The following is a 26,265-nucleotide window of genomic DNA, read 5'->3' on the forward strand; positions in this document are numbered from 1 at the left end:
ATCCTGGTTTTGTCATTTACAAGCTGTGAAACTTTGAACAAGTTCTCAGTAGTTTACTCACCTGTAAAAAGGCAATAACAGAATCTACTTCACTGGATTGTCATGAGGATTAAATGAGTGATGTGCTTTCCACAGTCCCCGGCACATTGCAAACACTCCATCATCGTGATCAAACTTGTATGTGATGGTGTGGAAAGTGGTTTGTAGACAAGTGGCCACAGGGAGACCCTTGAGAAAACTGCTTTGTTATCTACTGAGAATGGATGGTGCCCTGAGCCAGGGCAGTGATAACAAAGACAGAAAAGGAGACAGGCTGGAAATGTACCCCAGAGGTGGAGTTGACACAACTCTGGGCGAGCAAGGATCAAGGATAAAGCTCCCCAAAGTTTCTGGTCTGAGGGGCAGCACAATGTATCTAGATTTGAGGGGCCAGTGTCCTTCAGTCCCCACATCAGCTCCTTCCTGAAGGAGATGACTATAGTTCTGGAGTCACACACACTACCGCCAAAGTGCCTCCCATAAATGCAGGTTACATTGAATGTCAATCAGCAGAGGTAAGAGAGAGGTCAGTAAGTCTGAAATGAGTGGCAAATGTTAGAAACTAAGAAAAGGAAAGGTCACAATGCCTGGATGGCTCAGCGGTTGAGCGTCTGCCTTCGGCTCAGGGCATGATCCTGGAGTCCCAGGGTCAAGTCCCACTTAGGGCTCTTTGCATGGAGCCTGCTTCTCCCTCTGCCTGTGCTTTTGCCTCTCTCTTTGTCTCTCTCTCTGTCTGTCATGAATAAATAAATAAAAATTTTTTTTTAAAGGAAAGGTGATCACATTTAATATATAAGATGAACAACTGGCTTCACCATGAAAAGAAGTTTACATCACTATCTCCTCTGTATTTCCCTTCGTGACTTTAAGAAACACTGAACAAGTCTGCACCTTAGTAAGAAGACTAGAAAATCTGGAGAAAGTGCTAGCTCCTTCTGCTCATGTGTGGCTGCCCGAAGTACCACAGTGAACACATGACACTCAAATACACTGTGATTTCCTGCACCTGACTCAAATATATTATATGAATGTGTAATATACAATATTATATAAGTCTATTACATCATATTTTGTTGCTCGTTGAAATGCTTATCTTTCCCTACATGTGCTGATTACCTTGTAAGTAATTTGGAAGTTTAGTTTTTAAAGAATATGTCCTTGAAATTTAGGTTGTGACTTACAATCTATGTAATGTGTATATCAGGAACTATATGCATAAGCAACAGACATGGATTGTGGCAGAGTTCTGGAGGCTAGAAGTGCAAGATCGAGGTATGGCAGGTTGGTTCTGAAGGCTTGGGAGAGAACCTGTTGCAGGCCTCTCCTCTCTCTTCTGGTGGTTTGCTGGAAATTTGCAGCATTCCTCAGCTTGTAGAGGCATCACTTTAACTCCACCTTCCTTGGGTCCCTTCATATTCACCTCTCTGTGCCTATGTCTCTGTGTTCAATTTCACCTGTGTTATAAGAACCCAGCTCATGGGGTGCCTGGGTGGCTCAGTTGGTTAAGTGTCCTACTCTTGATTTCAGCTGGGGTCATGATCTCTAGATCATGGGACTGAGCCCCATGTTGAGCTCCATGCTCAATATGGAGTCTGCTTGTCCCTCTCTCTCTGCTCCCCCCTCTGCTAGCACTCCCTCTCTCTCAAATAAATGAACATTATCAATAAAAGAAAAGAAAAGAAAGAAAAAAAAGAAAGAAAAGAAAAGAAAAGAAAAGAAAAGAAAAGAAAAGAAAAGAACTCCAGTCCTATGGATTAAGCGTCCTCCCTTCTGATCTTATCTTAATTTCACTAATTACATTTGTAATGACCCCATTTCCAAATAAGGTCACAATCTGAAGTACTGGGGGTTAGGACCTCACCCTCTGAATTGTGGGGAGTGGGGCATAACACAACCCATAACAAACAGGATGTGGGCCATTACAGTGTGGCTGATGTGTAGGACATGAAGTGAGACTAGAAAGAGATTGTGGCAAGATTTTCAATAAAATAATATTAATTAATGTGGTGCCTGGGTGGTTCAGTCAGTTAAGTGTATGACTCCTGGCTTCAGCTCAGGTCGTGATCTCAGGGTGGTGGGATCTGGCATGTTGAGGTCTCACTCAGCAACAAGTCTGCTTGCGATTCTTTCCCTTTCCCTCTCCATCTGACCCTCCCCCTCCTCATGCTGTGCACACTGCATGCTCTCTCAAAAATCAATAATTAATAATACTAATTAATACTAATGGCAAACACTGGTGGAGCAGCTGCTGCAACTGTTTCCAGACTTTACATCTTAGAACATTTGATTACCTCCATTCTGATAGATGTGGAAACTGAGGCACACGGAACATATTTTAGCTTAACTTTGAAACTTTCCCCAAATTCCCCCAAAATGGATTTATTTTGAAAAGAAAAAAACAAGAAAAGAGGAAACAATGACAAAAAGTCACATTTTCCATAGTGCAGTTCTGGAAGCTGCTTTAATCAGGTTTCTGGAAAGCCAATTCTAAAGTGAGTCCTCACTAACCAGCCTGGATTGTTTTTTCTCTCCTGAAAGTCACTGGTTAGGGAACATTGAGTCATAGCTGTGGTATGTTCTCCAACCAGAAAGCAAACTTTGTTTTTTAATCCACTAATGAAATGTTTGAAGAAAGTAAATGTACTTCTGTAGTTATAGGTCATTTCTGAGTCATGAGTTTTTGAATGGTCACTTGCAGACGGTTATTCTGGTCACAATGGAGTTTGTACACTGGATATTCTTTGCATTTAACAGTGGTGTTATACTATCTTACCTGGCACCACTCTTTGAATGTCTTCTCAAAAACCATTCAAAAGTGTACTCATGATTCCACAGCTAGGCAAACCAGTTCAGCGGGCCTCCCTGCAAGAGGGAAAAGAACGAGAAGAGAGTGGCAGATTATTCTTTTCTCAGTGTTGCTATAAGAGCTGTGGCCTTGTACAAATACTGCCTTTGGTCTTTCTGAATCACTCCTAAAAACCAAAAGTCCAACTAGATCTGGGGACAGAGAAAATCCAGAGAAGGATGAAAGAGGAGTCATAGTCATTTCTTTTTTTTTTTTTTAAGATTTTATTTATTTATTTATTTATTTATTTATTTATTTATTTATTTATGAGAGACAGAGAGAGAGACAGAGACACAGGCAGAGGGAGAAGCAGGCTCCATGTAAGGAGCCTGACATAGGACTCGATCCCGGGTCTCCAGGATCACACCCTGGGCTGAAGGCAGCACTAAACCACTGAGCCACCCAGGCTGCCCACTCAAAGTCATTTCTATCAAAGTTTTTGCTTCTGTTTTCCCAGACCCAGGAACATTACCCAGAGATGTTATAATGGTAATGGCACAGTTTTAAATAAAGAGACTGAGCAGCCTCTCCTGAATGTGTACTGGGCCCTCTGACAATGCACTTTCAGTGATCATAAAATCACAGAATCACACATTTGGAAGCAACTTCAGAGAGCTCCCGGTGCACTCTGAACGTGTCAGGAAAGACAGAAGCCAAGCAAAGAACAATGACTTGGCAAGGTCACAGAACTTGATCTTCTGACTCAGATTGCATGCTCCTTTATGCATTGAATGTGATTAAAGATTTTTGTTATTTATTTATTTATTTATTTATTGAGAGAGAGAGAGAGAGAGAGAGGGAGAAAGAGAGAGAGTGCATGAGCTGAGAGAGGAGCAGAGGGAGAGGGATAAGCAGATGCCACACTGAGCACAGAGACCTACACAGGGCTTGATCCCACGACCTTGAGATCAGGACTTCAGCCTATACCAAGAGTCAGATGCTTAACCTAGTGAGTCACCCAGGTGCCCAGCACTGAATATGATTAAATGTGATAGAGTGGAGATTTGCAAACAATAAAGGATGAAGTATAAGGTAACTTAAAAAAACACTTTTTTAAAAAAAAATTATTTATTCACGAGAGACACAGAGAGAGAGAGAGAGAGAGAAAGAGAGATAGAGAGAGGCAGCCACACAAGCAGAGGGAGAAGCAGGCTCCATGCAGGGAGCCTGTCGTGGGACTCGATCCCGGGTCTCCAGGATCACGCCCTGGGCCGAAGGCAGGGGCCAAACCGCTGAGCCAACCAGAAAACCACTTTTATATATAATTTTCTCTTTACAAATCTTTCAGGTCACATCTAGAGCTGGGGACACCACGGAGCATTTTCAGGGACTTAGAAATCAGGGAAACCTGCTCCTGGCCTAGGAAGGTAAGTTTAAGCTTTCCGGGGATTTGTAGGTTAAATATATGAATTGTGGCTTCCTTCAGGGCTGTCATTTTGACCTGATTCCTTTATATTCTCTTCCTTACCTACCTAATTCCCTGAGTTAGGGCACTGAATCTTGTTAGGGAGACAGGTGAGCATGAGCAGGCCCTCTAGAAATCACTCCCAGGACCCTGTTGTCAGTGGGGAGCTTACTTTTTTTGAGAAGGATGGCTGCTTTGATAGTTCAGATGACCAAAGGAAAAGATAATTATGCTAATCCTCCTCAAGGGAAAGACCCAATGACTTTAATTATTTTCTCCAAGTGGGGAGCCAGTTGTCTCACTATCATGGATTGAACACTTCAGGCTTTACATACTTTTTTCATGTGATTATGTCAAGCAATACTAATACTGCTAATGTTAATCCTATTTCTTTGATCTATTAATTGTCAACTGTGGCACTCTGTTTCAATTATTGTAGCTTTATAGGACAAGGCCCCCTCATTATCTGGATGGGCAAGAAGAGACAGAATTTGTTATCCTGAGAGATGGGCACTTGCCCCTTGGTGCTGGGCACTTGCCCCTTGGTGTTGATCCATAGCACACAAGGACCCACAAAGAGTCATTGGGAGGCTTTGTTGTTCTCGGTTGACCATGGCTGATAGATCTTTTGGCAAGACCTCCACATGGAGAGTAAGTTAATCACAATGTACTTTGCCTGATCTCTTAGAATGTTAAAACTACAGGTCAACACTAACATTAACTGTTTCTCACTGGAAATACACATAGCAACCCTCATCACATCAGGTCCCTACTCCTCTGAGATTACAAATCAGGACATGAGCATTAGAGCAGTTCAATAACTGCACTTTCCCTCAGCAATCTGCCAAGCCAAATCTGTTGGTCTATGTGACATAATCTTTGTTTAAAATTTACTTAAATTAGAGGATCCCTGGGTGGGTCAGCAGTTTAGTGCCTGCCTTCGGCCCAAGGCGTAATCCTGGAGTCCCGGGATCGAGTCCAGCATCAGGCTCCCTGCATGGAGCCTGCTTCTCTTCCCTCTTCCCTCTGCTTATGTCTCTGTCTCTGTCTCTCTCTGTGTCTCTCATGAATAAGTAAATAAAATCTTAAAAAAAATAAAATTTACTTAAATTAAAATACATTATTTATTTAATTTACTCCAATTCTGTTTGACTATCTCAGTTTTACTTTCTTCTTTCTCTTTCTTTCTTTCTTTCTTTCTTTCTCTTTCTTTTTCTCTTTCCCTCTTTCTCTCTTTCTTCTTTTTCTTTCTATTCCAGTATAACATACAGAGTTATATGAGTTTCACATGTACAATACAGTGATTCAACAATTCCACTTATTACTCAGTTTTCATCAAGGTAAGTGTATTCTTAATCCTCTTCACCTATTTCACCCATATTCCCACACACAACTCCTCTGGTAACCAACTGTTTGATCTCTAAGGTATGTTTTTTTGTTTGTTTCTCTCTCTCTCTTTTTTCCTGTTGTTTAGTTTCTTAAATTCCACATATGAGTGACATCAATTGGTTTTTGTCTTTCTTTTGCCTGGCTTATTTCACTTAGCTTAATACTCTTTAGATCCACTCAAGTTGTTGCAAATGGCAAGATTACATTTTTTTTTGGGGGGGGGTCCCATTATATATATGTACATATACCATATCTTCTTTATCCATTCACTTGTGGATGGACCCTTGGGCTGCTTCTATAATTTGGCCATTGTAAATAATGAGCAATAAACATAGGGGTGCATATATCCCTTTGAATTAGTGTTTTTATGTTCTTTGGGTAAATACCCAGTAGTGTGATAACTGGATCATAAGGTAGTTCTATTTTTAATTTTTTGAGAAACCTCCATACTGTTTTCCATAGTGGCTGCACAAGTTTGCATTTCCACCAACAATGCATGAGGGTTTCTTTTTCTCCACATCCTCACCAACAATTGTTTCTTGAGATTTTTGTTTTAGCCATTCTCACAGGTGTGAGGTGGTATCTCATTGTGGTATCTGCATTTCTCCAATGAGTGATGTTGTGTATCTTTTCACATGTCTGAGGGCCATCTCTATGTCTTCTTTGGAGAAATGTCTTCTGCTCTTTTTTAAATTGGATGATTTGGAATTTTTTTCGGTGTTGAGTTGTATAAGTTCTTTATATATCTTGGATACTGATCCTTTATTGGACATGTCATTTGCAAGTCTCTTCTCTCATTCCATAGGTTGCCTTTTGATTTTGTTAATTGTTTCCTTTGCTGTGCAGAAGCATTTTATTTTGATGTTAGTCCTAACAGTTTATTTTTGTTTTTGTTTTCTTTGATTCAGGAGACATATCTAAAAAGATGTTATTATGGTGGATGTCAGAGAAATTACTGCCTATGCTCTCTTCTAGAATTTGTATGGTTTCAGGTCTCACATTTAGGTGCTTAATTCAATTTGAGCTTACTTTTGTGCATGTGTAAGGAAGTGGTCCAGTTTCATTCTTTTGCATGTAATTGTCCAGTTTTTACAGCACAATTTGTTAAAGAGACTTTTTCTCATTGAGTATTCTTTCCTCCATAGTTGAAGATTAATTGACCATGTGATTATGGGTTTATTCTTGGTCTCTCTATTCTAATTCCATTGATTTATTGTTTATTTTTGTACCAATACTATACTGTTTTGATCACTACAGTTTTGTAATATAATTTGAAATCTGTAATTGTGTTACCTCCAGCTTTGTTTTTCTTTTTCAAGATTGCTTTGGCTATTCAGGTTTTCTGTGGTTCCATACAAATTTTAGGATTATTTGTTCCTGCTCTGTGAAAAATGTTGATGATATTTGGTAGGGAGTGCATTAAATCTGTAGATTGTTTTGGGTAGTATGGACATTTTCACAATATTTTTTCTTCATTTTCACAATATTTGTTCTCCTAATCTATAAGCATGGTGTAGCGTTCCATTTATTTGTGTCATCTTCAGTTTCTTTCATAGTTTTCAGAGTATAGGTCTTTCACCTCCTTGGTTAAGTTTACTCCTAAGTATTTTATTATTTTTGGTTCAGTTGTAAGTGGGATTGTTTTCTTAATTTCTCTTTCTGTTACATTATTAGTGTATAGAAATGCAGCAGATTTCTGAATATTAATTTTGTATCCTGAAACTTTATTGAATTCTCTTATCAGATCTAGTAGTTTTTGGTGGAGTCTTTCATTTTCTGTATATAGTATTATGTCATCTGCAAATAGTGAGAGTTTTAGTTCTTCCTTACTGATTTGGATGCCTTTTTTTTTTTTCTTGTCTGATTGCTGTGGCTAAGATTTCCACTACTATGTTGAATAAGAGTATAGAGAAAGGATATCCTTGCTTTGTGCCTGATCTTAGGGAAAAAGCTTTCAGTTTTTCAACATTGAGTATGATGTTAGCTGTTGATTTTTGGTATATGGCCTTTATTATGTTGAGATGTTTCCTCTAAATCTACTTTGTTGGGGGTTTTATCATGAATGTTGTACTTTGTCATGCTTTCTCTGCAACTATTGAGATGATCACATGATTTTTATCCTTTCTCTTATTGAATGTGATGTACCATGTTGGTTGATTTGCAAATATTGAAACTCTTGCATCCTAGGAATAAATCTCATTTGATCATGGTGAGTGATTTTTTTAAATGTATTGTTGAATTTTTTTTGTTAGTGTTTTGTTGAGGATTTTTGCTCTGTGTTCAGCAGGGATATTGGTCTGTAGTTCTCTTTTTTTTTTTTTTTTGGTAGTGTCTTTATCTGGTTTTGGGATCACGGTAATTCTGGCTTCATAGAGTGAATTTGGAAGTTTTCTTTCCTCTTCTATTTTTTGCAACATTTGAAAAGAATAGGTATTAACTTTTCTTTAAATGTTTGGTGGAATTTGCCTGTGAAGCCATCTGGTCCAGAACTTTGGTTCATTGGGAGTTTTTTTTTTTTTTTAAATTTTTTATTTATTTATGATAGTCACAGAGAGAGAGAGAGCACGGCAGAGACACAGGCAGAGGGAGGAACAGGCTCCATGCACCGGGAGCCCGATGTGGGATTCGATCCCGGGTCTCCAGGATCGCGCCCTGGGCCAAAGGCAGGCGCCAAACCGCTGCGCCACCCAGGGATCCCCATTGGGAGTTTTTTGATTACAGATTCAATTTAATTGCTAGTTATCAGTCCAGTCTAACTTTCTATTTCTTTCTGCTTCAGTTTTGGTAATTTATATGTTTCTAAGAATTTAATTTATCCATTTATTCTAGGTTGTCCAATTTGTTGCTGCCTAATTTTTCATTATATTCTTTTATAATCCTTTGTGTTTCTGCAGTTTCAGTTGTTATTTATTCTCTTTTATTTCTGATTTTTTATTTGAGTCTTCTCTCTCTCTCTCTCTCTCTCTCTCTCTGTCTCTGATAAGTCTGGGTAGAGGTTTACCAATATGTTGAAACAAATTTTCAGAGAACCAGCTCCTGGTTTCATTGATGTGTTTTATTTTGTTTGTTTGTTTGTTTATATTATTTATTTCTGCTTTAATCTTTATTATTTCCCTCCTTTTGCTTGTTTTGTTTGTTCTTTTTCTAGTTCCTTTAGGCATAAATTTAAGTTGTTTATTTGAGATTTTTCTTGTTTCTTGATGTAGGCCTGTATTGCTATAAACTTCTGTCTTAGAATCACTTTTGCTGCATCCCAAGGAGTTTGGACCATTGCATTTTCATTTTCACTTGTTTCCAATGTGCTTTTTAATTTTTCCTCTGATTTTTTTGCTGACTCATTTATTGTTTAGTAGCATGTTGTTTAACTTCCACATGTTTGTACTCTTTCCAGATTTTTTCTTGTTATTGATTTCTAGTTTCATAGCATTGTGGCAATCTTTTTGAATTTGTTGAGGCTAGTTTTGTGGCCTAATATGTGATCTCTTCTGGGAGATCTCTTCTAGGAGAAGAGTGCACATGTACAAAAAATTTGTATTCTGCTGTTTGAGGATGTAATATTCTGAATATATCTGTTAAATCCATCTGGTCCAGTGTGTCATTCAATGCTGGTGTTTCCTTATTGATCTATTTGGATAATCTATCCATTGATGTGCATGGGGTGTTGAAGTCCCCTGCTACTATTGTATTACTATTTATTATTTCCTTTATGTTTGTTATGAACAATTTTATGTACTTGGGTGTTTCCATGTTGGGTGCATAAATATTTACAATTATTCTGTTCTTGTTGGATTGTACCCTTTATTATGACACAGTGCCCTTTTTGTCTGTTGTTACAGTCTTTCTGGAGTATCCTTGGTTGCAGATTTTTTCCTTTGAGTACTTTGAATATATCATGCTACTCCCTTCTGTCCTGCAAAGTTGCTGCTGAAAAAATCTACTAATAGCCTTTTGGGGTTTCCTTTGCATGTAACTATTTTCTGTTCTCTTGCTGCTTTTTTTTTTTTTTTTAATTTTTTATTTATTTATGATAGTCACAGAGAGAGAGAGAGGCAGAGACACAGGCAGAGGGAGGAGCAGGCTCCATGCACCGGGAGCCCGACGTGGGATTCGATCCCGGGTCTCCAGGATCGCGCCCTGGGCCAAAGGCAGGCGCCAAACCGCTGCACCACCCAGGGATCCCTCTCTTGCTGCTTTTAAAATTTTCTTTGTCTCTAGCTTTTGCCACTTTCATTACTATGTGTCTTGGTGTGGATCTCCTTTTGTTGATTTTTTTGGGGGGGAATCTCTGGGCCTCCTGAATCTGGACACTGTTTCCTTCCCCTGATTAGAGAGTTTTTCTGCTATTATTTTCTTTAAATAAATGTTCTGCTCCATTTTCTCTCTCTTCTTCTGAGATCCCTATAATGTGGAAGTTAGTTATTAAGCTTGATGGAATTGCTGAGTTCCCTAAGTCTACTGTCATTTTGCTTTCTATCCCTCTTACCTCCTCAGCTTGATTACTTTCCATTACACTGTTCTCCAGGTCACTAATTTGTTCTTCTGCCTCCTCTAGTCTCGTTTGTATTCCATCTATTGTATTTTTAACTTTATTTTTTGTGTTCTTCATCTCAGATTAATTCTCTTTGTCTCCTTTTTAACAGTCTCACTGATGTTCTCCACTCTTTTCTCAGTCCCAGGGTATATCTTTATGATCATTGCTTTAAATTCCCCACCAGGCATAATATTTATCTCCATTTTGCTTAGGTCTCTTGCCATGGCTTTTGCTTTGTCCTTTCATCTGGGACATATTTCTTCATGTCTTCATTTTGTCTCTTTGTCTGTTTCTGTATATTAGGAAAGTCATCCATGCCTCCTGTTCTTTTTTTTTTTTAATTTTTATGTATTTATGATAGTCACACAGAGAGAGAGAGAGAGAGAAGCAGAGACATAGGCAGAGGGAGAAGCAGGCTCCATGCACTGGGAGCCCAATGTGGGATTCAATCCCGGGTCTCCAGGATCGCGCCCTGGGCCAAAGGCAGGCGCTAAACTGTTGCGCCACCCAGGGATCCCCATGCCTCCTGTTCTTGAAGGTAATGGCTTTATGAAGAAGAGGTAATATAGTGCACTGTAGTGCAGTGTCCTCTACTCACCAGAATCTGGCACTTAAGGGTGTCTTGTATGTGTGTTTCATGCACCTACTATTGTGGCTTGACTGCTTTTTTTGTCATTCCAGTCACCTGCAGTGGCTCTCATTGCCTGTTGTGGGCAGTGTTTGGTCCCTGTGATGTTAGTGGGCAGTCTGGTGCTGCCTTGGGCTTGAGTCAGACTAGGCATCTGCCAGAGATGCAATAGCACCAAACTACAGGGCACTTATCTGTGTTTTCCCCTAAGAAGTTTTCATTGATGGGCAGGGCCTGCAATCAGCCCAACTGTCTGCCCTTAGCCCACTGTTGGGGCCACAGACTGACTGGTGTGTGTGGTTTCTTTCCTCTCCCTGGGGCAGAAATCACTTTGGAGTGGTACATGCATGTTGGGGCTGCTTGCATACTACCAGGCTTACGGCCCAGTTTGAATGGGCTCTGACCACAAGACTGTGTTGGATTGGGAGGGGTACACAGTGCCCACAAGGTTTGCAGGCCAGTGGAGGGGATGTGCCACCACTGAAACTGGGCCAGCTGGAGTGGAGTACACAATTTTAACAAGATGTGTGCTGATCTTCCATGGGAGGGGGCCCACCACCCTGCCATCTTGGGATTCAAAGCCCTGCAAAGCTCTTGGGTGGAAAGACTGGGTGTTGGCAAGGTTTGTGCTGGTTTTCTGGGGGAGGAAACTTGTAGCACTGGTAATAAGGCAGGCTGTGTTGAGGGGGGCACATTCACCAAAGCCAGGGGAGGGAAGGTACTGGATAGAAGCAAGTTAGGTAGTGAATGTCAGCACTGTGCTGGTTCCTGCCAGTGGCTGTGTGTTTATACTGGAGGACAAGTGAGCAACATGGTGCCTACCTGCTCCCTTGTTCCTGGGGGAGTCTCCTAGTGATCTCTGTCCCTTGGGACACACTCTGAGAGTAGTAAATAACTCTTCCTCCTGTATGCCCCAGGCATTTTTCAATCTATGCTGTATATTAGCAGGCCATTTGTTGTGCTACCTCTTTAAGGGCAGGGACTCAGTTTCCTCTCAGCCTCCTGGCTCTCCCAGAGCCAAGACCACTATTGTGTAAAGTCCCAGTCTTTAAATTCCACTGGTTGTAAGAACTCACAAAATTGGGCCCCTCTGGTTTTCAAAGCCAAATGTTATGAGGATTTGTCTTCCTTTCATGGGCTCCTTGGTATGAGTGTCTGCTCCTTTCACTTCTCTGCACCCGAAGTTTCCTCCCTCCCCTCCTGGATGGTCCCATGGGTCCTTTTACCTCCTGACTTTGTCTCTGCCTTTCCTACCCTCTTCGATGTGGACTCTTCTCTACATTTAGTTGTGGAGTCTGTTCTGCCAGTCTTTGGGCCATTTTCTAGGCTATTAGATGTGGGTGTTATCTAGTTGTATCTGTGGGAAGAGATAAGCCTAGGGTTTTCCTACTCTGCTATCTTCCCAGCCTCTTCAACTCCCCTTTTTCTCTTCTCTGTAGTTTTTTGGGCTCATTATCCTTCTTATTGCCACAGGCAGCCACCTGTTGGTCCTTCTCACCTTGCAAACTTCTCAGCAAAATCCAACTCTTTTCACATGAAAATCCAGGAAGGTTACCAGATAAAGGACAGTTGGCCTGCACTATTTGGGATAAACATGGGTTGCCATGGATATTTGGGCTATACCTATACTAAAAAGTATCCATTGTTTGTCTGAAATTCAAATTTAATTGGACATCCATATTATTATTTGCTAAATCTGGCCATCCTAAAATACAGACACACAGTAATGTGCAAATGAGACCCAGGCTCATCTTACAACCTGGGTTTCCCTTCTCTTCTCTGTCTTCAAAACCAATGTTTTTTTACTCTTAAAAACATTGATATGTGTGTGATAGGGGAAACAACAAGATAAACCCAAACATATTAATAAAAATTGTTGATATTTATAATAAAATTGATTTTTCTTCTGACTTAAAAATAAAATGGAGGCACATCTGTCTGGCTCAGTTGGTAGAGCATGTGACTCTTGATCTTGGAGTCATGGTATCAAGCCCCATGTTGGATGTAGAGTTTACTTAATATAAAATAAAATGTTGTCACAAGTAAAATTTATTTAAAAAATAAAATGAAATAAAAACAAAGCAAACCACAAACTCAGACCCCCTCTTTGGGCTCTCCTACCCACAGGCTAATGTTAACTACCTCTAAGCACCCTCTGGAACATTCAGCTAACCATGTGTACTGGACTTCCTGCAGACCATGGAAACACCATGGCTACCAAACACACATCATTTCAGTCATGTGAGTCAAAATGACTCCCTCTGGCCAAACAATCCATGGGTTTAGGCTGAACTCGAAACAGTTCTTCTTTTTATTCATACCCAAGGTGGCTTAGCTCCAGAGAAACCCAGCAACCATGACACTGAACAGTGGCCATGAAAACATAGGCCAGATTCCTCTGTGGCAAAGACTTTCTATGAAAAAAATCTTCAGCAGCTAGCCACTGATCCTCTTGTGTTGAGCCATGTTTTGTAATAGGTATCCTCTGTGTCGAGAAGCAACTATTCCTCTCCACAAAACTCCTTTAAGAAATGAATGAGAATGATAGAAGAGTGGTTCCATTCACTTACTTTCAGAATCTCAAATGTCAACTAACTTTCAAGTGATTAGCATATCTACAGGAGTGAAATGTTAATGTAATGAGTTGCTCTTCCAGTTGATAACAGAATCCTGGTGGGTATGGGATGTCCAACAGTGTTCCTCAAGTACTTCAAAGCAAAATGATCAGTTTTCTATATTCTGAGCTTCCAGTTTCTGTTCTTAAATAAGTGTGAGAAATCTTCCATTTAGGTTAGCATGTGTCTCTCTAGAAAAATTACCCAGGGGAAAATGATGCCTCTATTCTTATTGCTTGTCTTTTAGATCCATCATCAATTCTAGTATTTAAGGTCTTAAAGTTAAATAATCCTGTCCGGAGGATGCAATGTAAATACAAGTTAAATAATCATACAATCGAGACCATATGTCCAAGCAGACAGTGTGCACCTTGATGGGGGAGTGAGCACATTAAGATAAATCATGTCCAGATTGCAAGGTGCAGGATGGTATGGTCTCCATCCCTATTCCCCTGCAGATCTGAAGGACTCTGGGAGTGCTGCTGGCAGACAGCCTTCAGCTGTCGGCCCTCCAGAAATTACCCTTGGCTGCAGAGGGCCACCTTGCCCAAGGTCATGTCCTCTTCGTGGGGCAGCCTGTATCCAATGACTGTTCTTTGTAGGGTATAAAGGCTCAGCCCTCTTGCCTGAGATGTCTGAAAACTCTGAAGGGGCAACCCAGCATCAGAGCTCCTCATGGGGTCAACTGAGGCTTTGTTGAAACCATGGCACAGTCCAACTTCTTCCAATCATTTCTCTTTCTCCAGGGGCGTTAATCCCAAGAGCACTCTCTAATAAGCTTCCTGCATGCTAATCTCCACCTCACAGCCAGTTTCCCAGGGAATCAACCTGTAACTATTGTTGTCAGGAATAGTCCAAGAAGCAGATGCTAAGATGGGATTCTGCAGCTGAACCACCTGCTGTCAGGCGGCAAAGTCGATTTCATAGTTGCTAGCAGTTGAGGCAGAGCTTAGCCCAGTGAAAGGTAGCAGAGTGATTGGTAAAACTTTTGCCAGTAGTGAATTTGGATGGTCTACCCAAGAAAGGCAATGCACTAGTATGTGACATGTATTAGACAGTTAAGAACCATGGGGGGAATAGGAATTGGAAGGATATGGATCTGGATGACTGTGGCAGGGGGCACTTGCTGCTTTGAAAAATGAAAGGCTGACAGTGATTGCACAAATTACAAGGTGGGTGTGAAAGTCAAGCCTTCTTGGCAGCATGTAAAGAAAGGCACAGCTCTTGTAGCCAGAGAGCTGAAAAAGCTAAGGATCAGCCCAGGATTTAATCTTAGGAGCTCCAGAGAGGATTGAACTCTCAACCTAGGTAGGTCTATTCTGTCCAGGGCCAGGCTCTAATTAGTGAAGAACGGGACCTGGAGATTAGAGGTGGGGATATATGGGGTGGTAAGCTTCAGAATCCAGTTCCCTGAGCCCAGGAAATTGTGGAATTGGCTTCCTTCTCCCCACGCAGGGCTAGCATCCACCCCACTGGCCCAAGGACTCTGCAGAGGCCATTGCCCTGCAGGCCAGTGGGCACCCTCATCAGGCTCTGCCCTTTGGGGTCTGAGGCTGATGACAAGCATGAAGTCATACTATCACCTGGCTGGGGAAGTGCTGGATCTGCTGAAGGAGAAAAGGTGCCACTTGTTGAAGGAACTGCAGGATGAGCCAGCATGTGCTGAGCTGGGTGCTGACAGTGCTGAATTAGAGATTGGAGGGAGAGAGGAAGATTGAGGTTGTCCTGACTATATATTCTTATTTTCTGTATTCTTGATATACTGGCATTCAGGGGCCTTGATCTGGGAGAGACTGCTGCTCTAATTCCTAGAGACAGCAAATTACTCAGGGATACCTCTCATATGCAAACCAACCAAACCCCAACCAAGCCCATGTCCCCCATGCTCTCCTTTATCAAACTCACACACTAGGCCAATATCCCTCCTGCCCTAAATCACCCCAGATCCAGGGACCAGATTAGTGTGGATTATCCTTATAGTCTAGAGTCTGCTGAAATTATCCAAAATCTCCAACTGTAACCTCACTCAGAGTACCTTTTCTACTTTACTTATTTATTCCTGCAAAAACTCCAATAAAGGCTCTGGGACATGTTTTTCTTCTTCTTCTTCTGACTCCTGACTGTTCCTGTTCCTTCTCCATGTGGCTCTGCATGGTGTGCCATGCCTCCTCTTTCTAGGAATCTGAGCATCAACTTCTTCCTTCATGAAAAATTCTCTACACATCTGTTGTATTACCATACATGAGTAAACAACTCCTGGATACATTTTTAACAAAAGGGTAGAACATAAAGTTGGGAAGGGAAATTTTATAGATATGAGAGCACTCTCCTAGGATACAAGATTTAATTTACTCTGGCAAGGGTCCCAGGAGATGGAGCAAATAAGCTGCCAGGTATAGTTCATAGAAGGACGGAGAAAGCAATGGCCCATGTTAAAGTCAAGTAGATCTGCCAGACTTTTGTAGCAGGAAATAGATGAAAAGATCAAAATTTCCAGAGAAACGGGCATGCTGACATATATCCATAGTTTGTAAGATTGGAAAACCTGCCCAAACCACTCTATTTTACAGGAGGTAGGAGGTAGGTATCCGAAGGACACTCCACTTTCTAGAATGATAAGGAATGAAAGGGGAAGAGGACACTAGGTTGTTGAAAAGCTCAGTGGTGACTGTACTTGGTAGGCCAGCGCTGATGGTAGGGGCTGCTATTACAGAACCCGAGTCCCTGCTGAGAATGATAAGATCCCCAAATAATAGAGTGGTTACACTTAACTGTAAGAAGCAAGGTGATACAATGATTAAAATGAGTGGTCAGGCCAGCTGGTCAGCTAAGTGACCAAGCTGGCATAGAGTTATGGAGGTGGTTAATAGAACATGACATTCCTGACACTATCAATGGGCACCAAACAAGGGCACTGCTCATTTATACAACCAAAAAATAAAGTATAGAGAGTGGCATCTACCATAACTAAAAGTCATGATCCTTTGTCCGTTTTTTGGACCTGAGATCATTTGGGTCCTCATGAGGAAAAACCTTCAACATCACAATTATCTAAGGTATTGTTTGTCTCAGTCTTTTTCCAAAGATCCTTATGGTTATTTTCTTAGATAATGGTGTTAATCATCCTCAGAGTCATGAAACATGATCATGACATCTCTGTTATAGAATGGAAGCATATGGTGACCAGGTCATAAATGGAATTCTAGCCCAAGTCTTAGTTTGTAGTGAGTCCATTGTACCCACTGACCCATTTGATGGTCATTTCTCTAGAATGTGAATATATAATTGTGATGGCCATATTTGATGTTGACTTTATCTCACATTGGTTTCTTGGCCTATGGGGTAACAGCAATTGTGGTTAAGAAGGAAGAAAGTCTTAGAAACTCTTCCCTTGTTCCCCTACATTAGCCAAGATAGTAAAGCAAAACCAATATTGCATCCTGGGGGGAATGACAAAAGCTAGTCATACCCATTAGGCCATGTGAGGAATGACAGAAGGAGAGAGAGTAGGGGGGTGGGAGAGAGAGATTTAGGGGTAGGGAAAGAAAGAAGGCTCATAATCAGGAGGGAAAACAGGCCTTCTATTCTCTACATATGAGGATTGAAGTGCATCTAGAAAGTATTGAATGGATCCTAATAATAGAGGTTCACCCTGGAAGGAACTGATAGCTGTTATCAAAAAAATAATAATAATAATCGGAATAATCTCCATATTGAATTTTTTTCCCAGGACTGTTCTGAGAAGGGAAGGGAGCATGGAGGACTACCCAGCCAGCAACCTGCTGTAGACAGCCTGGAAGGGAGGTGTTTGGAATAAGTTTGGAAATAAGCAGAATGGAAATAGATAAGAAAACAAGTCATGCCATGGGCCTGGTAACTGTGCCTCTGCAGAGTACCTATATAAGGCTCAGGGCCAAAAAGGTCAACCAAGTCCAAGGCCGGGCTGCTGTGACCCCCTTAACCACATCCTTCTGGTTTTGTGACATGTTACAGGTCAACAGTGCATTTCACTTAGCAAAGTTTGGCCAGATATTGACCATTGATTTTAAAACACAAAGGATTAAATTACATGTGATATAAATAAGATTTCTAAGCAAATTATAGCCCTGAGAGGGATGAAGTTTCTGAATACATCACAAGGATTCTGGGAGGGCATCTTTCAGCAGGCTGGGGGGCTGTGGTGGGAATAGACGAGGCTTTAGAGAGAGCTTTTGTCAGCTCTGAACTCCTCACACTCTTGGGACCATCCTTCTTTACAGTCACTGATAAAGCCAGTGATTATAGGATGGAGGAATAAAAGGAAAAGATAGTCAGAGCAGGCTAATATGGGGACTATGGGAATTTGAAAGATTAAAAATTGAAATTAAACATAAGAAAAATAAGACAAAAACAGTGAAACATAAAATAAACAACCCACTAACCCTGAAAGGTAATGAAAAGCAATAAAAGATCAACGGTCTGAGATTTAAAGCAGGAACATAGAAGGCGAAACTCTTTTACCAGCTAAATTAAAGGGTTAAAAACATGGGGAGATAGATTTTAGATTAAGGATAGAAATATGTGTAATGTGCAAAAAAGGAATTAAATTTATATTTCTTTGATAGGAATAAAAAATCAGGAAAGACAAAGCAGTTGCAAAAAGTTGAAGTGGTGATGGGTGGTCCCTAAGACCGTGGTGGGGCACCAGTCCTGGGCACACAGCAGCAGACTGTAGGCTCTGTGAACTAGGGAAGCCCCTCTTCACTTCTGGGTTTGTCTGTAGCAAAACTTGTCATTTGGTCATGACCAAATTCTAAATCAGTTCCCTCTGGAAATGGATCATATCCACCCAAAAAGAATATTTAAAGTCCTTGGAGAATGCAAAAAGGTGAGGCATTAAAAGACCCAGAGTTCTTGTGCTCCTTCCTGCCCATTCACATTTCCTACCTCTTGTCTCATTCTCTCCTGAATGTTTCCCTCATGAAAACCTTAAGTAATATCAAAAGAGCTTAAAGAAAAATTTTAAATGTTTATTTTGAAATAATTTCAAGGATATAGAAAGTTGCAAGAGTGGGATATAAGGAATTCTTGACTTCTGCATTACCACTTTCTGAACCATTTGAGAGCAAGATGCAATTGTAATGCCCTGTTGCCCTTGAAACTTTAGGGTGTATTTCTGGATACAGCCCTGCTGGGGATTTAACGGTGTTCCCCTCAAAGTATTCATGCCCGCCTGGAGCCTCAGAATGTGACCTTATTCTGAAATAGGGTCTTTGCAGATGTAATTAAGGATATTGAGTTACGATCATCTTGGGTTTAAAGTAGGCCCTAAATCCAGTAAACTGATGTCCATATAATAAGAGGAGAGGACAAAGAGGGACTCAGAGACTTACAGAGAAGAAGGCCACATAAAAATGGAAACAGAAATTGGAGGTATGGTGCCACAAACCAAGAAATGCCAAGGATTGCCAACAATCCTCTAAAGATATGAGAAAGACCTGGGACAGTTTCTCCCTCAGTTTCCAGAAGGAACCAGCCCCACTGATTGACACTTTGATTTTGGTCTTCTAGCCACCAGAACTGTGAGAGAATATATTTCTGCAATTTGAGGCCACTGATTTTGTGGCAATTTGTTATGGCAGCCCTAGGAAACAAGTACAGACTCTCCAAGTGAGGTTATCACCATTGACCCAACACTACCACCCAGTCCGCAGACCCCCATTTAGGCTTTGCCAGATCAGCCAACCATGTCTCTGTGTTCTTTCTGGTTCAGGATCTGATCAGTCCAGAACACACATTACATCCACTTACCACATCTCTTCAATTTCCTTCCACATGGAATAATTTCTCAGAATTTCTCACCTGTCTTTCATGTCCTTCAGTTTTAAAGAATACAGGCCTTTTATTGTGTAGGACAACCCTAACAGTTCTATCTGATATTTCCTTTTGGTCAGACCTGATCAGGCTTTGTTGGCAGCAACATACAGACAGGATGCCGGGCTCTACATATTATAGCACATTATAGTATGCCACCCCTTGGTGACCTTGATCTCTTGGTCATGTTGGTGTCTTCCAAACTTCTCCCCCATCAAGTCACTACTTATGCCTTAGTAATGATAACCATTCTATGGGGAGATCTTCTGAGATGATACCAATATCCTGGTCCTTATCAAGCTCCTCTCATCAGCCCCTATCTGAATAACTCAACACCATGATGCTGCCATACTATTGTTTTTTATTTCCATTAATTCCTTCTACATTTATTACTTGGTAGCCTACTGTATGAAATAACTTTTACACACACACAGACATACACACCCCATTTATTTATCATTCATTTATTTATCAATATGGATTCATATTTTTTTAATAAGTCGAATCCGATGCTATCATATTATTTTGATGTTTAGATCATCTGAGATTTAGCCAGTGGGATCTCCATCGGCTGGTTCCCGTGTCCTTTTGACATGCTCTCATCATTCTTTTTTTTTTTTTTTAATTTTATTTATTTATTTATTTATTTATTTATTTATTTATTTATTTATGATAGTCACAGAGAGAGAGAGGCAGAGACACAGGCAGAGGGAGAAGCAGGCTCAATGCACTGGGAGCCCGATGTGGGATTCGATCCTGGGTCTCCAGGATCGTGCGCTGGGCCAAAGGCAGGCGCTAAACCGCTGCGCCACCCAGGGATCCTGCTCTCATCATTCTTCAAGCATCATCTTATTTTCTGGCACAAGAAGATAGTCCAGGCTCACCCATTCTGTCCCCTGAATCAGCCATTTCTGGGTTCTTTTTAGTGAAAAATGGTATTTAGAAACCAAGATTGGATGCTCCATGTGCTCACTGCTATAGGGATGCTATTGTTTCTGGTTGCTCTCAGCTGATAGAGCTAGAATTTATTTGTATGCACATATATGTACTTCCACACATGTATATATCTGTGTCTATGTATATATGTATGGAATAGAACAAAAATGCAGCTGAGTAATTTGAAGAACTAATTGGCTTTATTAAGTGATATGTGGATCGGGCGAGCAGAGGGGATCTCAGAGGAAGCTGTACAAAATGAAAGGTTTGTATAGGAAGAAGGGTGGAGCAAGGAAGTTATTAGCAGAAGAAAAGAAAAAATTATTCCAAACAAGGCCTTCCCTTAGTGGTGTGAAATAGAAAACCACAGGCCCAAAGGTATCACTTAGGTTAAGGTTCAAGTCAGTAAACCAAGATTTAACACCTAACCTACCTGCAGTTTCTTTCTTTTTTTTTTTTTAAAGAAAGATGCAGAGTCTTTATTTTTTTTTAATTTTTATTTATTTATGATAGTCACAGAGAGAGAGAGAGAGAGGCAGAGACACAGGTAGAGGGAGAAGCAGGCTCCATGCACCGGGAGCCCGACGTGGGATTCGATCCCGGGTCTCCAGGATCACGCCCTGGGCCAAAGGCAGGCGCTAAACCGCTGCGCCACCCAGGGATCCCCTACCTGCAGTTTCAACCCCCTCATCGCCCGCCGCCCAACCCTTGCTAAGGAATGCAACTTTTAACCAGTCAGCATAGGGATCTCCTGGTCAGCACCAGGAATTTTACAGGCAGACCCTTCCCCTTGGTGGGTGACCTTGCCTAAAACAAGGAATTCTTTGCTGATAGTTCCCTTTCTCTGCTCCCTCTCTATTTTTAAATCTTTCCTTTTCTATAGCCCACCAGAGCTCCCCTCTACTTGCTAGATGGGATGCTGTCTGATTTATGAATTGACTAGTAGAGCCAATTGGATCTTTAAACTGTACTCAGCTTAATTTTTCTCATTTAATTGCAGGGGGTGCAGGGAGACTTATTAGGTGGATGACCTCATCTCCCTTTGGGGGTGGAATGGGACCCATGTGACAGGTGACCTCATTAGTGCCTGTTGGAAAATTCTTGACTGACCAGCTAAAACTGACAGATCTGGGGGAGTTTGGAACTGCAGTTAGGTTAGGTGTTAAGCCCTCATTTTGTGACTTGCCCTTGTGAGGCCATTTCTGGCCTGTGGTTTTCTTTTTAATGTATTTATCTGTTTATATGTTTAGACACTCTGAGCTCATACCATACTGGCAGTTCTAATCTGGTGCCCCATCGATGCCTCAAGGTCCTTCCCAACCTCCACCTTTCACATCCTGTCACTTCTCCAACCTGGCTCTCATGACCCTCCCTACATGTATTTGCTCAAGCTACTTATTTGTTCAATGTGACGAGCCTCCTTGGGGTCAACTCCCACCACCTCCCTATGGCTCAGCCTCTGGCCATCGTCATCACTGAAAGGAGAATGGAGGGAAGACAAAGCTCAGAGGTGGTTTCAAAGGAAAATGTGCTAAAGGTAGCCCAACCCTCCTGGAAGCCAAGTGCAGAACGTGAACTTTGATTTTACAAGCACATACTTTGCCCTTAACAGAGGAGGAAGTGAAAGGCATTATGTGATATTCGCCAGAAGGAGAGGCCTGAGTTTTCCCCTGGCTCTAGCATGATACCTGCAATGAAGCAAAGTAAGCAAAAAGAAAGGGGGCTGGTGTGAGAAGAGAGAGGGAACGGGGAGAAGAAAGGTGTGGATGTTACAGAAGTGAAGGACCATAGTGGCAGAGATGAGACGTGGACACTGGCTTTTCAGAAATCCCTGGAGGCAGAATTTCTTCTAACTTCCTAACCACTTTTCATGGGGGCCACCCCAAATCTGACTGCTACCCCTCCTGGGCCGGGCATTTCCTTTCCCCCAGCCCTGCCCTCTGGCCTCCCACCCCCATACCCAATGTTGGAAGACCCTCCACGGTGCGCACGATGACGTAGACCTCACAGGTCTGCCTGACTTCTGAGGGCGTCAGCTACTCTTCCTTTCTTCCCATGCAAATCAGGATGCCTGATCTTCTGATCTTCAGCTGCTGCTAAGTTCCCATCTGAGCAGAAGCAGAAGTGCAGCACAATCTTGGCAGAGACTCAGAGATATGACCTTGCTTGTCTACACTGAGAAACCTTCTTAAGAAAACATCAAGTATCAGGAAGGAGATAGAGCGAACGGCAGGAGAGATTTTAGCCATAATATAATAAACTTCCCATGACTCCGTGACCCGGAGAAAGCCGATAAGGAATACTTTGCTCCCACTTGGAAAGAAGAGAGAAACAAATCACGCAATATTACAAGAATGATACACTGAAGTCTGTAATTAAGTGGCTTCTGGCAGGAAGAGGGAGATTCAGAGTTAGGTTTTCAAAACTGCTCCATTGCAACCTCTAGTACCCCCTACTTGTTGCTTGCTTCCTGGGCTGTGTTGTAAAGGACAGGAAAATTAGAGAAAGAAAGGTAGCCGAGGACCCAGGCTCAGAGGGCCATCGTCCCTGTGCCAGCCTCTCTACGGTCTCTGTCCGAGAGTGGGAAGGAACTTCTAAAGCAGGTGCCACTGGGCAACTGGAATGTGTCACATGAAACAAGATCAAGCCCACTTTCCTTCCTCTGAGCGAAGACTGCCCTTTATTCTGCAAATCTGTTGTGGGGGTCAAATTTCATTTGGTTAGGGGGGTGTCTCTCCAGCTCATCCTGGGAGCTTCTGCTTCTGAAGTAACTCGAGAATCTCCTTCTAGAGAGGAGTCACTCTTCCAGTCTCTAGCGCAGACCTCCTTGAAGCTTTGTTCTTTTTGGCCCCCTCCAAATAAACAGGCTGTTTTCAGGAGGCACCTGAAAAGCCTCTCTGACTCTGATTTGCAGAATTGTCAACTGCTTCTGTTAATTGAAGCTGGCTGCCTCCAGGTGGCACCAGTGCGCCACTGTCTTGAACTGAATCTGGGCTTCAGGTTCTGGGCTGGAAGCAAGAATAGCTTCTCTCCCATCCAGCCCATTCCGGGGACCACCGCTGAGAGGGATCTTCCTAATGATGAGGGTCCTTCTCAGCTCAGAGCCCATCGGAGGCTTCCCATTGTCTGCTGGCAAAGCCAAACTCTCAGAGGGGTCACTGCCTGAGATGAGGCTGAGACCATCCTGTCTGAACAGGCAGGATATGGAGGGGGCAGGGCTGTTTGGTCGGAATAGAGGATGGAGGTCGTGAAGTCTGGGAAAAGAGTTAAAACAATAGAATCAATGAGCACGAAGAGGACCCCTGGTGTCTATCCCCAGTGTTCACCTCCTGGTGTCCTTGCAGAGATGCACTGCAGACAGAATTCATGGGGTCTGCCTTCGCACAGGACTCGTCACTCAAGCTTTGGTGCTCACGTTGCAGGTCCTAAAATTCCACAGAGAGGGAGGAGGAAGAGAGGCTTTCTCCTCGACCTCTAGGTGAAGCCCAGCACAACTCTGGGGGTCCTCAATGTCTGCAACAGGGGTATGCAGCAGCCCTCAGATGGCTTCCTGGGCAGCAAAGAATAAAGGGGCCAAAGAACAGGAGAGGACTCAGAGCCCAAACTAACAACCCCAGGGACCCCATGAACCTCAGATACCCCCACAAAGTCAGATGACCTCTAATTGGGGGTATCGGGGTAGAGCCAGTGAAACAGTTGCTGGAATCTTATTAGCACTCGCCATGTTGAAGACAGGGAGGTTGTCTTTATGTGCTCAAGCTGTTCTAGCAAAATCCCACAGACTGGGGACTTGTAAACAACAGAAATATATTTCTCACAATTTTGGAGGCTAAGTCCAAGATTGAGATGCCACCATGGTTGAATTCTTTTGAGGGTCTGCTTCCTGGTGCACAGCCAATGTCTTCCTGCTGTGTCCTCCTCTTGTAATGGACAGGGCTGGGAGGTTCTCTGGAGCCTCCTCTCTAAGGGCGCTAATCCCATCCATGGGGGTTCTGTTCTCATGACCTAATCACCTCCCAAGGCCCTACATCCTCATACCATCACATTGGGAGTTAGAATTTCAACACACACATGTTGGGGGGACATGAATATTCAGCCCAGAGCAGTGACCATATAACTTTATCATCTTGGAAGGTTTTATTACTAAAGGAACTCAAGAACCTCCTAATTGTGAAACAGCTTTTCCTGGGTTCTTGCTATTTTATGACTAGAAAAAAAATAAAACCACCGCACCCTATTGTTTTTTTCCCTACTGCTGCCTTCAGATATATTTGGTCAGAGAAGCTCTTGGGCTGGGCCTATAAACCCCAGGCACCAAGTCCTAAGCTCTGGGGTTGGAGTTTTGGTCTTGCAGTCCATTCAAAACAGAGGTCTGAGCAGCAGCAGCTGCAGGAGGGAAGGTTAGATCTTTCTCCTTCCTGGCTGCGGGTCCGTGGCTCAATCTGTCACCTCTGGGGTCCACAGTGTGGTGGGGGAGAGAGAGAGTACACTGTGACATTTCTGAGGGCGAGAGGGGCAGTGGCAGTAACTGGGCTGGGGCTGAGTGGCTAGCATAGCCTCACCCTCCACCAGCCGGATGCAGCTATCCTTCAAGACCTGGGTGGCTTGGTTTTTGTTTTTGCAGCCTCATTTGCCACGATGCTCATTTCTGAGAATGCTGTGCCAGTGTCTGGGCCAAGATGAACTGTCTCTCCCCACCTGCCCCGGTCCCCCAGGCTTCTTGCTTCCTGGAGACATGGAATGCTAAAATATGAAGCCCCAAGACTGGGGCGTTGGTGACCTGGGCAATTTGGTTCAGCTCTGTGTCTTACCTGCTGTGCACCTGTGGGCAAATCACATGTCCACCTTGAGTCTTACCTTCTTTACCCTAAGGAAGGGCAAAAATGTCATCTATGCCCCTAGGTTGTGAGAGTAGGTGACATCAAATATGTGGAGGTGTCACATGAACTTCATTCAGGAGACCATTCAGAGAGCAGGATTTTTTCCTTGCCTTTTTTTTTTTTTTTCTAGTCACATCTATTTCCAGAGGGAAAGGGAATGATGAGCTTAGAGTGGGAAGTATGGGGGGGGGGAGGGTCAAATACCTGTATTTTTATTTCTAACTTTTTGTGTGATGCATTCGGATTTCTCATATGGCCATTGGCCAACATTCTGTAGAACGGGGAGTGTCTTGGGAGGTCTGTCCGTTCTGTCCAGTGATGAGCCCTAGGACCTATGACTCTGCCTGGCACGTGTAGGAGCTTAATTAACATGTTGGAGTGGTGTAGGTTGTAACATAACCATAAGAAATATATTGATTGTGCTATTTCTAAGCCCATCCCCTACGTCCTTGTCTCTGTTTCAGATTCCCTGCTCTGGTCTTGCTCCAAACATTTGTTGAACTCTGATTCTAGTGGAAGAAGTGAAGGAGGGAAAGACACAAAGATGGATCAGAAGACCCTTGACCTTGGGGCACCTGAGAGGCTCAGTGGTTGAGCATCTGCCTTCAGCTCCCGGCGTGATCCCAGGGTCCTGGGATTGAGTCTCCTATCAGGGTCCCCACAGGGAGCCTGCTTCTCCCTCTGCCTATGTATCTGCCTCTCTCTATGTCTCTCATGAATAAATAAATAAAATCTTAAAAAAAAAATGAGGAAGACCCTTGACCTTTAAAAGTCTAAAGCCTAAAAAAGGAGAAAAGATACAAATGTAAATAAATGTAACCTTTCCCTTTAATTTCTCCAGATAAGTATTGCAAGTGTTTTAGAGCTTAAGAAACACAAAGTCCATGCATTTCACTGACCCAATTATGTACATAAATGTGCATTTATAAAAAACCTTTTCAAAGCCATCTGTTTGAAAATACTTGATTTTGCTTTTGAACTTTACCTCCTGGTCTGTCTGATAAAGCCCTGCTTGCAACTTATTTCTAATGTCCTAACAGTGGTCGCTGCTCACAATGACATCGGATCCAAGCTTCCTACATCTTCACCCTAGATATTAACCTGGATTGAAGATCCCTTTAGAGTTTAAACAGCCATCTAGCTC

The 26,265-nt window shown here is 42.4% G+C and overlaps 1 long non-coding RNA gene across 2 annotated transcripts in view; it reads left to right on the top strand.

Moving 5' to 3' along the window:
- Positions 1-25,951, top strand: part of LOC140635537 (uncharacterized) — a 37,996-nt gene extending 12,045 nt beyond the window's left edge. The window contains exons 2-3 of one of the 2 annotated variants that reach the window (XR_012032850.1): positions 4,173-4,251; positions 25,586-25,949. This is a non-coding gene — a long non-coding RNA (uncharacterized lncRNA). Of the gene's footprint in view, positions 1-4,172; positions 4,252-25,585 lie in introns of both variants that reach the window. The other variant, XR_012032851.1, reaches the window with a different exon arrangement.
- The last annotated feature ends 314 nt before the right edge of the window (positions 25,952-26,265 follow it).

The sequence above is a fragment of the Canis lupus genome, chromosome 6, assembly GCF_048164855.1.
Source record: "Canis lupus baileyi chromosome 6, mCanLup2.hap1, whole genome shotgun sequence".
Classification (NCBI taxonomy): domain Eukaryota; kingdom Metazoa; phylum Chordata; class Mammalia; order Carnivora; family Canidae; genus Canis; species Canis lupus.